This window comes from Alosa pseudoharengus, unplaced genomic scaffold, assembly GCF_046254945.1.
Source record: "Alosa pseudoharengus isolate Yale_2024_CS ecotype anadromous, Long Island Sound unplaced genomic scaffold, YU_APseudo_1.1 YU_APseudo_1.1_scf_21, whole genome shotgun sequence".
NCBI classification, from domain to species: Eukaryota; Metazoa; Chordata; class Actinopteri; order Clupeiformes; family Clupeidae; genus Alosa; species Alosa pseudoharengus.
Genome location: NW_027468674.1, coordinates 22,449,866 through 22,462,060, shown reverse-complemented (window position 1 = coordinate 22,462,060; position 12,195 = coordinate 22,449,866). Strand labels below are relative to the sequence as shown.

Below are 12,195 nucleotides of genomic sequence, written 5' to 3'. Positions count from 1 at the left end.
TAAATTCATGTGTGTTTATGCACCCCCCCCCCCCCCCCCCCCACACACACACACACACACACATCTTCAGCTCCCAGTGATGTTACTCAGGTAAGGCTGTTAACCCGCTCGGAGGATCACCTAGAGTTGGAATGGACCAAAGTCAACGACAACAATAACTACAATTACATTCTGAGATACAGCAATGGAGCAGAGAACAGCATCACTGGATCAGATGCAGGGACCACAGTGAAACACACAGTCTCACATCTCTCTGCTGGGACAAAGTACTCATTCATTCTCTTCACTGTGTTTGATGGAGTGAGAAGCACAGGGTATACATTCTCAGCAGTTACAAGTAAGTTCTTTCCTGATTGAAATCCCTGTAAAATACAGTAGGGTCACTGCAAAAACAAACCAGATGTTAATTGTATATTACTTGTATTTTTCTCAATGTGTCCCATTAAAAAAAAATTGTTATTCTAGTAATTCAAAATACATATACTTTGGAGGTGATTTGGAGATTATTTGTTACTGTGACAATTCCTCTCAATATCTCAATAATCTATCCTCCTTTTTAAAATGTGCAAATGTAATTTCTTTGTATCCCAAATATTTCCCTTGTATCCCTCCTGTTGTCTCTGTTCATTTTAAAGGAGAACTATGCAGGTTTTTTAGCTTAATTTACGTTGACTGAACAGCTTCGGAGTCATTGGAATGGTTATATGACTTTTTCGGGTTGAATGGTGGCCGTCTCACTTCCCCCTAGCGCCTGTTAGCGGAAAAACCACCCTTGCAACTTTGGGCCTGCAGGCCGACGGCCTCAGAGACAGAAAGTCTTGCAGCCTCGCGATGTAACGAATTGCTTTATTGCACTACACACATACACGCCATGCACCGGCTACAACAAGGTAGTGATGGAGTTTCTCAGACATTTCTCATGGCAGAGCCAGCGAAAAGAAGCAGAAAGCAAGTAAACCGTTGTCAGAGGAACAGGGAAAGAGGAAACGGCAGACTGACGATTGAGGAGTGTCGTAAAAAATATATACCGTATTTTCTGGACTATAAGTCACTCAGGAGTATAAGTCGCATCAGTCAAAAATTGCGTCATGAAGAGGAAAAAAACATATATAAGTCGCACTGGACTATAAGTCGCATTTATTTATTTATTCTCAAATTAACCTATGGCTAAGTTTTGTTTTCAAATGTTTTCATGCATGTCTGGATAACGGGTGAGGAATGTTTAGGAGACAGACTATCGTAAATCCTCAAATTATGGCCGGGGTCTTTTATTTATATAGGCGATGCAAAGCACAGGCCTTTATTTGGGGCAGGCTTGTATTCGAGGTAGGCTTTTATTTTTTACGTGCTTTTTATTGTGAGACATGCATTTTGTTTGGAGCGGCATTCCAGTAGCCTATCAAAAGCAGAAGATGTTCGGTTTGGTTTGGGATTTAATTTACTTTTGGACTGTTTGATTATATTGTTGGGACTGATGGGCACTGAAATCTGGGGGGTATTTGATGGTTCACTATTAAGTTTCATGTAGCCTAGTTGAAAGAGTGTCAGGATTTCCACCTGCTGTTTATTGCAAGACAAGGCAGCCACTTTCATTCATTCATTGAATGTGCGCTGTGCTGTAATGGAAACTTTTTGCGTAGGCCTACGGTAGCCTAAATTGGGTTTTAATTATGCATGATTTACTTCTTAGGGTAGCGAATACAGTTCCTGTCGTGTTTTATTTGCCATTTTGTAAAATCCCATTGATTTCTGTTGGAAGACTCAGACTACGTTTACACGAAGCAGGGTATTTTCCTTAACGAATATCTGGCCATCTACGTTTGCAAATAAAACTGCATTTACACAAGACCGTTTATTTTTAAAATGTGTTTACACAAACCCGTGTACATACATGCTGTCATGAGCACGCCAAACCACAGTGGCACTCTAACGATAAGCTCAAGCTTACATTAACCAATCAGAATCCTGAAAAGTCGCACGTGAGAACATGTAAATGTAAACATTGGTCAAACATTTGGTGTACTTCTGTCGCATACTGTGACGTTGGCTGCCCAAAACTCCGTTGACCACAGTTTAGAACCAAACGCATAAACAGAGTTTTAAAAAAAAAAACACTGGCCGGAGTTTTTTTGGATAACCGGTTTACGGGGCGAATTCTCCGTTTGCGTCTAAATGAAAGGCTCAAACGTAGGGAAATGTCTTCGTTTATAAAAATACACATGCTCGTGTAAATGGGGTCTCATTGCTCATTGATATTACTGCACTACCGATAACGGAAAGGGGGGCTGTTTACATTTAGTTGTAGTCTTCCGCGAGACCTTTATTTACTGTCTATGCGCTAGAGAACCGAGTTCCGTATAGCTTCCTTATACGGCAAAATGGTTGTCGCCATCAAGTGGTCAGGAGTGTGCTAACGCTTCAGACTTAAATATCGAGCGGGACTTTATACGCAATTGTGATGTATCTGAAAAAATAGTTTCACACTAGCAAATAACAAACATGGATGGAAATCATACATTGCGCCAATATATTTGTTTTTAATCATCAACAAACACCACTAACCACTCAGTGAGTTGCACAGTTTTGAAAACGAACGTTAAGGGTTGTTTTAAGGACAATACCGAAATTATCGTTTGATCTTTCTAGATTACCAGGGTCTCGATTATCCAGGCTATATAAGTCGCACCTGACTATAAGTTGCAGGACCAGCCAAACTGTAAAAAAAAGTGTGACTTACAGGCCGGAAAAACGATACTCTGAAGCTGTAGGGGGAGCTCTGCAGAGAAACGAGCGAAGAAATTGGCAAAACGGCATAGTTTCTCTTTAAATCTCTCTTTTGCCATGACCTGACAATCGACTTCTCTGTGTTTCTGGCTGTTGTCGCCACCCCCCTTTAGGTCACTCTGATGTTACTCAGGTAAATGTAGTCACACGCTCTGAGACTCAGCTAGAGCTGGAGTGGACCAAAGTCAACAACAACAATAATTATACTTACATACTGAGAGTCAGCAATGGAGCAGAGACCAGAATCACTGGATCAGATGCAGGGACCACAGTGAAACACACAGTCTCATCCCTCTCTACTGGGACAAAATACTCTTTCACTCTCTTCACTCTGTTTGAGGGAGTGAGAAGCACAGGATTTCAGTTTTCAGAAGTTACGGGTAAGTTCCCTCTTTATTCAGTTTCACACCACTGACATCATCTCCAAATAGAAACAGCGGAAATGTTCAGTTTATGATTGATGATCATTGAATTCTGGAGTGATTTCATAATTTTGGAGTGATTTCAACCCAGTGTCTATTGTAGTGTATTCTAGTGTATATGTCAAATAAATGCATCGGTATTTTGGCATTCAAAGGCGCATTTGAAGGAGGCTGCTTGCGAGACCGTATAGAATAGTCATTCTTAAACCATGCTTTACTAAAACCTAGCATAGCCTTCACGCATTTGCACTCGTCTATTTGAACTCATTGGCAAAGTGAAACTAACTTCACCAAGGAGTCAGTCAACGACAAGACAGTTATATGCAGTTACTTTCACTGACTGACAATGGGTTACCACCGAAAACATAGGCTGGAAAAAGCAACACTTACCCTAATATTGCTCAAATGACTGAATAAAACAACATTTATCCTGCAGAGGAGTTGCTTATATCTCGTGACAGTGCGTCTTCAGCTGTGCTCCATACGTGTCTCTCGCCTCTCCCCTAATCACTTTTAACCGTCATTACCAATTTGCAAATGATGGTGAATAACTACTCATTATGAGATGTACAGTATTTCGTAATATCTTTGTTCTAATTATGTTTGCCATTGTAATCGTGCAATTTGTAATGCTTTCCATGGACGTGCGCTGGTGTGCGTTCATAAATGATAGAAGGATGGTGCGTGCACCTGCCAATATGACTGGTGACATGTGCTCTTAAAATAGCATAAGAACAACTCGCAATTGACTTCTGACCAGGTTTAGGTGGTGTATGATAGCGATTTTTAGACAACGCGCTAGGCCCCTCCCTAGGTTGTTAATTGCCACACCCCTGGGCGCAATGCTTAAAAAAATAAACGTGCAAAATACCGAATTCAACTTGCTAAGTTATTGATGCTTCATTTTATGTGTAGGGGCCCTATTTATACTACTGCAAAAGTATGGTGCTATTTTGAGCATGAGGGTGTGTTCGACTCATTGTCATGGTGAAAGAGTTGAAATCGCTCCAAAATTACGCTTAAACACTATTTTCTTAATGTTGATAATTGCCCTCCCTGCCCCCTTTAGTTCCCCTTGATGTTACTCAGGTAAATGTGGTCACCCGCTCTGAGACTCAGCTGGAGCTGGAGTGGACCAAAGTCAACAACAACAGGAACTACAATTACATACTGAGAGACAGCAATGGAGCAAAGACCAGCATCACTGGATCAGATGCAGGGACCACAATGAAACACACAGTCTCACCTCTCTGTGCTGGGATAAAATACTCTTTCACTCTCTTCACTGTGTTTGAGGGAGTGAGCAGCACAGGATATACATTCTCAGTTGTTACAAGTAAGTACCCTCCTGATTCAAATCTATGTAACACATATGGTCACTTGGCAAAAACACAGCAGATTCTCGTGCAAAGTCATGTCCTTTCTAAAAGCCACAGTTCAGTTTCATGGTAGTCAAATTATTTGGTGTAGACTGAGGGAAAGTAAAGGACATAGATGTAAATAATTACAACTGATTAACACAGTGTTTCAGGAAGATGGCAGGGAGAAGTGTAATTGACATATCAACAATATAAAATACGGACAACAGCTTTTTGTGCTCATTTGATTTGTCTATATTACCCAGTCAACCTCTTAACATTCTGACCAGCACATCATTTTGACCTTTTATCTTAAAAATATGAATGGATGGATTTTGTTTCTAATCTATTCAAATTTGTACAATTAAAAACACTTATTTTTTCTTGTCTCAAAGAAATCAACTGTGCTGCCTCACGGTGGAACGTCAGCAACTCAACCATTGAGGCAGAGGTTTTAGGGCTGTTCTCCATGGCAACAGCTCATAATGGGAGTGATGGTGATGTGACTGGCACTGTGAGGAGAAAGAAAGTGACCTTCTCTAACCTTTACCCTGGGTCTACTTACAATGTGTCGCTCTATTATCAGTTAGATGAAGAACAACTTTTACAATGTTCACACAGTGTAACATTAGGTGAGTTTGTTACATTTACTAGTCTTTGATTTAGAACATTCACAACATTCACAATTCTTGATGCACACCAAGAGTACAACCAATTTGAATAGCCTATGTGTATACATGTTTATATTATACATGTTAATTAATTGATGAATTGAGTGAAAAAGACATCTATTTATCTATCTATCTATCTATCTATCTATTGAAATATTAAAGGGTGATATATATAACAAAAGTGATACTGCTAGTGCTGAAATGTCTTTAATCTGTTATTGTTCATCTCTACAGTTCCAGCAACAGTGACCAGTTTGTCCTGTGAAAGCAGAAACCATTCTGTGTTTTTGAAGTGGGAGGAACCATTTGGTCTCTGGACTGAAGCGGAGGTGAATGTGATGGGTATAGGGTCTCAGTTAGTAAGGAGAACAGATGTTAAGATAACTGGACTTGAGCCTTCTCGGACCTACAATATCAGTGTCACATCACTCTCTGGAGCTGTGAGGGGTCCAAATCAGTGGACCAGCTGTCAAACAACAAGTTCAAGTAAGAACCAGCAAATTATCACCCTGGTACAACAAACAACAGACCAAACTATTGACATCAGACACATGTCTAATTTAGAATTAAATTGTTCTTGATTTTCCAAGGAGTGAAATCAGAAGTTACATTTTTAGGGATTTGTTTTGTAGGCTACAAAAGTGCCCCAAAGGTGCTACTCTCTGTGTCACTGTATAATTTCCGCCCTATATTGGAAAAGTGGCCAGTTTTGGAAACTGGTTTCAATGAGAGAGGGTTTAGACAGATCTGGCAGAATAAATGTAATGAGCTCTTAGATTCATCAGGTTCCCATGCTAGGAATCAATAAAGTAAACTTTTGGTGTAATGTTATCTCTTGTGTTTGTTTTTGATATCTCTTGTGTTCTTGTCTGTTCCCCTCAGTGGTGGTCTTGGTACCAGAGCTTGTCATCATGCTGCTGGGTCTCCTGACTTCAATGGGATATTTTTAACAAATAGCCATCAAGCCATCAAGTTGGTTTGTGAGACACTACACAAACATTTACTGCAAGTTTTTTTGCAATCCAAAAATCCAATACTACAACAGCATTCTGTATTACCATAAACTATCCACTGCAAACAACAAGATTTTTTTTTTTCAATTTTTCTTTACACTGTTTGTGGGGCTGTAATGTGTTACCCTGCAGTCCCTCTTTCAAACAGTGTAAAAAAGTACTGTATGACTAGTAGTTGTAAGCCTATTGAAATTATCATCATTTTTTATTACGGTAATATTAATAGTCTTCATTTCAAATTAAAAGTACTGTATATAAAATTGAACCATCTCTGTCTGTCTGTGTGTCTATTCTTCATTCTTCATATTCTACACACTTACATCATAAATCAGGTTTAATTATTCTGATTTTAAATGTGTAGTGGCAGTGGAAAAATTGTGGTGACATTTCCCATAAGCATTTACAGGTTAAATGTTCTGGGATGTGAACCCCAGAAAATGTATTTAACAGCACCCGAGTGGGGATTTCCTGAGATACCACAACTTGTGATGACCTGGAATGCCTTTCGTCCAATCAGAAATTAATAAATAGTTTGCTGTATAAGCAATACAGTGGGCAATACAGTCGGTTTCTATTTGTTTTTGTACATAACCTACTGTAAATAAAACGTAAATATGGAGTTACTGAATTTGTGACTTGCTTTTGTTTCAGTTGTGTATTTTGACTAGGTTGTAGCCACCTAGCTTGCGACGCTATACGTTAGCCTATAGGCCTACGCTGTAACTGTAGCCTGGCTACATTACAGCAAGGAAAATGAACAAACAGAATAGTCACAGAGAAATAACTCTAGTAGGCTACCAAATAGCCTATTTAAACTACCAAAGTGAACTGGCAAAATGTAGGACTCACCACTCTACTGTAGCATCATCATTACATGACACCGTACATCCCACCTCACGCTACAGTACATCAGCTTCAAACATCACCACTCAACAGATGGCCGATCTGGAGATGGGAGGCAAGAGGCGCAAGAGCCAATCTCACTCTCCACTCTGTCACCGCCAGCCACACTCGCCTCCCCGTCAAGAGGTCACTTACTGTGGACCAAAGCCTCACATACCCTACTTCAATGAGGACGATCCCTGCCAGTTTGCCTGCTTGAGGTTGGCACTACAGACAGCATCCTGCCCACTGAAACCACATATAGCAACAGTAGGTACCCCTACGATGGAGAGCTGTATGACAGCCTCACAAACTGGCCCTGCAGCACACCACTGAAGTGCTGGTGGAACCACCAGTCAGAAGTGGGGACCGCACAGGGTTCCGCCTGTTCGCTCTGAAGGTGAGAGCCCTTGTGGGAATGTTGGACCAGCTGGGGAATGAGGGAAGAACAGACTTTGAGTGTGGGTCACAACTGTCCAAGCTGCCTCATGAAAAGCAAGCGCGCTTTAAGCATTTTGTCAACCCCCTTTGCACGCCCATCCCGACTCTCAAAGTCAAAGTCAAAGTCAGCTTTATTGTCAATTTCTTCACATGTTCCAGACATACAAAGAGATCGAAATTACGTTTCTCACTATCCCACGGTGGAGACAAGACATATTTTACCAATTTTAAGTCCACAGACAAACATAACATTCAAGTAAACAAAAAAGTAAGTAAATAAGTAAATAAGAGGGCACATATAATGAAAAAATAAGAGCAGCAAAATTTGGTTGAAATTGTGCAAAAACCAAATTTTGCTGCTCTTATTTTTTCATTATATGTGCCCTCTTATTTACTTATTTACTTACTTTTTTGTTTACTTGAATGTTATGTTTGTCTGTGGACTTAAAATTGGTAGGACTGCTGGACTTTGCAGAGTGGCTGGAGTATAAAGTCCGCATCCAAGAGGATAATGGCTCAATTAGTCCCTCTGAGGCCCAGTGAAGAGGGAACCAGACCGCCAGCGGGATGCTAAGACAAAGCGGACCACCACTGTCCTGCTTGGATGCGACCCCCTGCCAAGCAAGCAGAGCCAATCAAACCACCATCGCCACCACTTCGGACATCATGCAAGCCCAAGTATTGCCCATTTTGTGTCAACCTCAAGCACTATTTCAGCCAGTGATTAGCCTTCAAGCAGCTTTCAATAGAGCAGAGGGTAGAAACCTGTGGTCGTGAAACAGAAATTAGCTATATAAATATATACATGGTAGCCTAAATATTGGGTCAAGATAGGGAAAAGGTGCTGGAGGTGGGCCACCGGGCGGCGCAGTGCTACCTCAAGGTGCGCTGTCAGAAGTGCAACTGCACACACCTGGAAATATTGCATGAGGTTAATAGCCCCATCCATGTCTGAGACAGCAGTGCCCACATCCAGTCACCTTTCATACATAAGGTTGCCAACCATCCTGAATTGTCCGGGACATTTGGGGTGATTTTGATTCAGCTCCAGTCCCGACTTTTAATTACAACCACGTCGGCCTTGTTAAATTGTCAATGGCAAATAGTAGGCTACTGTAAACGCACCTGGAACAAAGTGTCCTGTTCTGCCGCTACCACCACGAGCATCACGCACCACAATTTAGCCAGAGTAGCTTTACTGCAAACTGCTATTCACTTTTAGATAACGTTTACAATGTCAAACTGCACCAACAGCATCTTACATAAGGATAATACTTTTTTGGATCCTCTCTCAGTCTCCATTATGCAGCAGATCTAACTTGAACGTCATGCTACTTGAAACACATTCCACTCAGATAGCTTGGTGGCTACCAGGTTCATAATTCACTTTTAATTGCAAAAAAAAAAAAATCTAGCTAGCATCATGTCATTACATGCTTCTATTTCCAAAGGAATGAAGGTTGTTTATACCAGATAGTTAGATAATGCTCACAATCAAATCGGTTAAGAAATTGGTTAAAAATAAATTAATATTTTAAAACAAAATTACTGTCATTATTATCATTTGAATAATACAAAACAGTGTTTAATATGGCCCAAATGGCCAGCAGCAGCAGCAGCACTGAAAATGTCCCTCATTTGGGGTTGAGGAAGTTGGCAACCCTATTCACCTTTCACAGTTCACTAGCTTATGTTTCAATATGACAAGGGAGTATGAGGAAATAATATAGTTAACAGGGTTTCATTAATCAATGTTCAGTTACAGTCTATTCATTAACCTTAATGTAAATGTCAAGACAGGAGGGTGTGGGTGGAGACAGGGGCGATTCTAGACCTAGAGCTTTGCTGGGGCACAGGCCCCCAACTCCCAATACATAAAAAAAAAATAATAATAACTGTGCGCGCAATATGAATAAATGGCTAGCCTGATTTGGACCATCACATATCTCCCCTAGGTCACAGACATCCTCCTCCATACTCTGAATAGTTTTACGCCTAGCCCCCATCATGTCCTCATCCGTTTCTTGCCTGTCTCTCCTCCTCCTCCTCCTCCTGCCTGGTATTGGACTGCCCAGCCTGTGCTCTTTCTCCCCTCTCTTCTCCCTCTCTTCGACCTTCTCCTCCTCCTCCTCCAGCACTCTCTCCCTCAATTGTTGTAGCAGCCACTATCCAGCAACATCCAAACACATAGGCATAAGTAGGCCTATACTCACATGCATTAATTTAATAGGCTTTCCTACTAACACAAGGGAAGCTTATTTTTAGTCAAAAGTGAGATATACTTCCCTCCCAGGCAAGGGTCCTATATACATCCTGGCAATACTGCAGTTCTTTGTAGCTTAAATAGCCTACTAAAGCCTTCATACTGACTTTTGGTGATAATTTGCAAATGTAGCCTATAATAATCTACACAGATGGCTATTCTGATTCTGTGTATATTATTATAGGCTACATTTGCAAATGCAGCAAACTTATTTAAGTTTGCCATTAAACCATTGATCAAATCACAGCACTGGCTATTACCAGCATAAATGTTAATGTTACCGTTAATGTGGGCAAAATTATCATACCTCCCTCATCCTCCTCACTGTTCCTCTCTCCCTCTGTTCAGGAAGAATTTTCTGATGTCCATCTCTGAATAGTCAGAAGGCTGTGTTTAGTTTTACAGTAGGACAGCTTCACAAACAGTATAGGCTACTTTTACAGGAGTCTCTACAGTATACGTATAAATCCTTATTAATTGTCCGTATGTGTGCATGCAGCCTACGCATGGTGTGAGTGTGTGTGTGAGGGAGAGAGCACAAGCTGGTAAACTGTTGCTAAATTTAGGCTACAATGACGCTAAGCATTGAAAAACAGATGCTAGTTATGTTATGTTACCCTAACACTCTCTAACAGCGATCAACTTGTAATTTTTTCTGTCAAACAATTTGTGAATTTGTTGTAACATTAAACAGGGGACGATTTACTCTATGCTCAAAGTGATTCCACAATCCACAGTGTATGTGTGTGCAGTACAACGAAACACTCGGAAGAATCATGTGAACGATTTTCATTGGTTGTTGCGTTCAATCTTAGCCAGCTACAGAGGTGCTATTTCCTGATTGGCTATTATGGCCCCTTTCTTTATTCCTTGTTTTTTTTTATTATTGGCTGGTAAGTGACAGACTCGAGCCATGATTAAAGCAGGCACGGAGATGCGCTCATGAATGCCGTTTCCAGCTAGAGCCGCGCTAGAATTTTACTGGGGCACTGGAGACTTTTACTAAGGCACGTGCCCCAGTGAATAAGGTCTAGTGACGCCCCTGGGTGGAGAGAGGAAGACTGCCATTGCCACTTCCACCCCTTGTTGGTCCGTCATTTAATTCAATATCAGCTGAAACACAACTGAATGGCTGTAACTATGGAGTTTATGGTGTGGTTCCTTTGTCTGTGTGTAGGTCCTCTGTGGGTAAGCAATCTTTCTTAACAATACTGTGTACATGACAGAAAATGTAGTTATCACTTATAGAAATGTGTATTTTAAGTTCATATTCTATACAATAAAATAAAATGTGTCAATTACATTATGAATGTAGGCTAAGTCCACAACCCTGTGATATTCTACTGTTTTGTCAAAACAATTGTCTTTGTATTCAACAATGGGGTATACAAATAACATGTTTAATATATAAACAACTAACAGATTCAGATAGTTATGGTAGAATCAATGAGTATTTACAGGATCGTAATAAACTATTGCTTATCAAAATCATATGGCATTTATGTGACCATGTCTTCTGTTGACTTATACTAATAAATAACACATAACCCTTTTGGGAGCTACTGACCATGTTAAGACATTTTTCCAAAAGTAACGGAAAAACTTAATGCCTTATAGTATAGTATCTTCATAGTCCAATTTATAAATCTCTTTTGGTGAATGCTCCTGAAGAAGTTCTTCTGTTTTTGCAGGAGAAACAAGTATTAGCAATGACCTTCTCGACTCTATCAACTACACAAGGTAAGTTTCCCAGCTATACTCTATAACACTTCTTGCATGTGTATTTGATTTGTGTGTGTGTGTGTGTGTGTGTATGTGTGTGTGTGTGTGTGTGTGTGTGTGTAAAATGCATGTAAGTCAATACAAATATATGTCAATAAAATAAAAATAATGTTAAAACTTAAGAATACTTGGCTAAAGTAAAGTTTAATATTACATTGATTTTAAAATGTATGAATTTTGTTTACAATTTAATTCAACATATAATTTTGCATTGAGGACTAATGGCACTGTTATGATTTCTATACTTTATTTGATTCCACTTTACAAGTCAAGTTACATTAGGAATCAAATCTTCTGAATAATCCAGTAGATTGAAGCAGTTCAGCAATCTATCACAGATTTGTCTTCCAAATAAACACACTTCCTATAATCTTTGTATCGCCTGCTTGCGTCTTCCCGGTCAGAAGGCAGACACACACAAACACACACACACACACACACACACATAAAAACACACACATGCAGGCAAGCAGGCACACGCACACACACCCCATTACCCCCACACACCCACTCACAAGCGAACACACACACACTCTCACACACATGCACAGACACATAAAACACACACACACACACACA

At 40.2% G+C, this 12,195-nt stretch overlaps 2 long non-coding RNA genes across 2 annotated transcripts; both read left to right on the top strand.

Moving 5' to 3' along the window:
* The first annotated feature begins 103 nt into the window (after positions 1-103).
* Positions 104-4,390, top strand: LOC143137849 (uncharacterized). The gene is made up of 3 exons (XR_012990116.1): positions 104-337; positions 2,898-3,164; positions 4,276-4,390. It is a non-coding gene; the product is annotated as an uncharacterized LOC143137849 (long non-coding RNA).
* An 80-nt stretch (positions 4,391-4,470) lies between these two features.
* LOC143137850 (uncharacterized) lies at positions 4,471-5,697 on the top strand. Its single transcript, XR_012990118.1, has 3 exons — positions 4,471-4,542; positions 4,960-5,196; positions 5,470-5,697. It is a non-coding gene; the product is annotated as an uncharacterized LOC143137850 (long non-coding RNA).
* Positions 5,698-12,195: the final 6,498 nt, after the last annotated feature.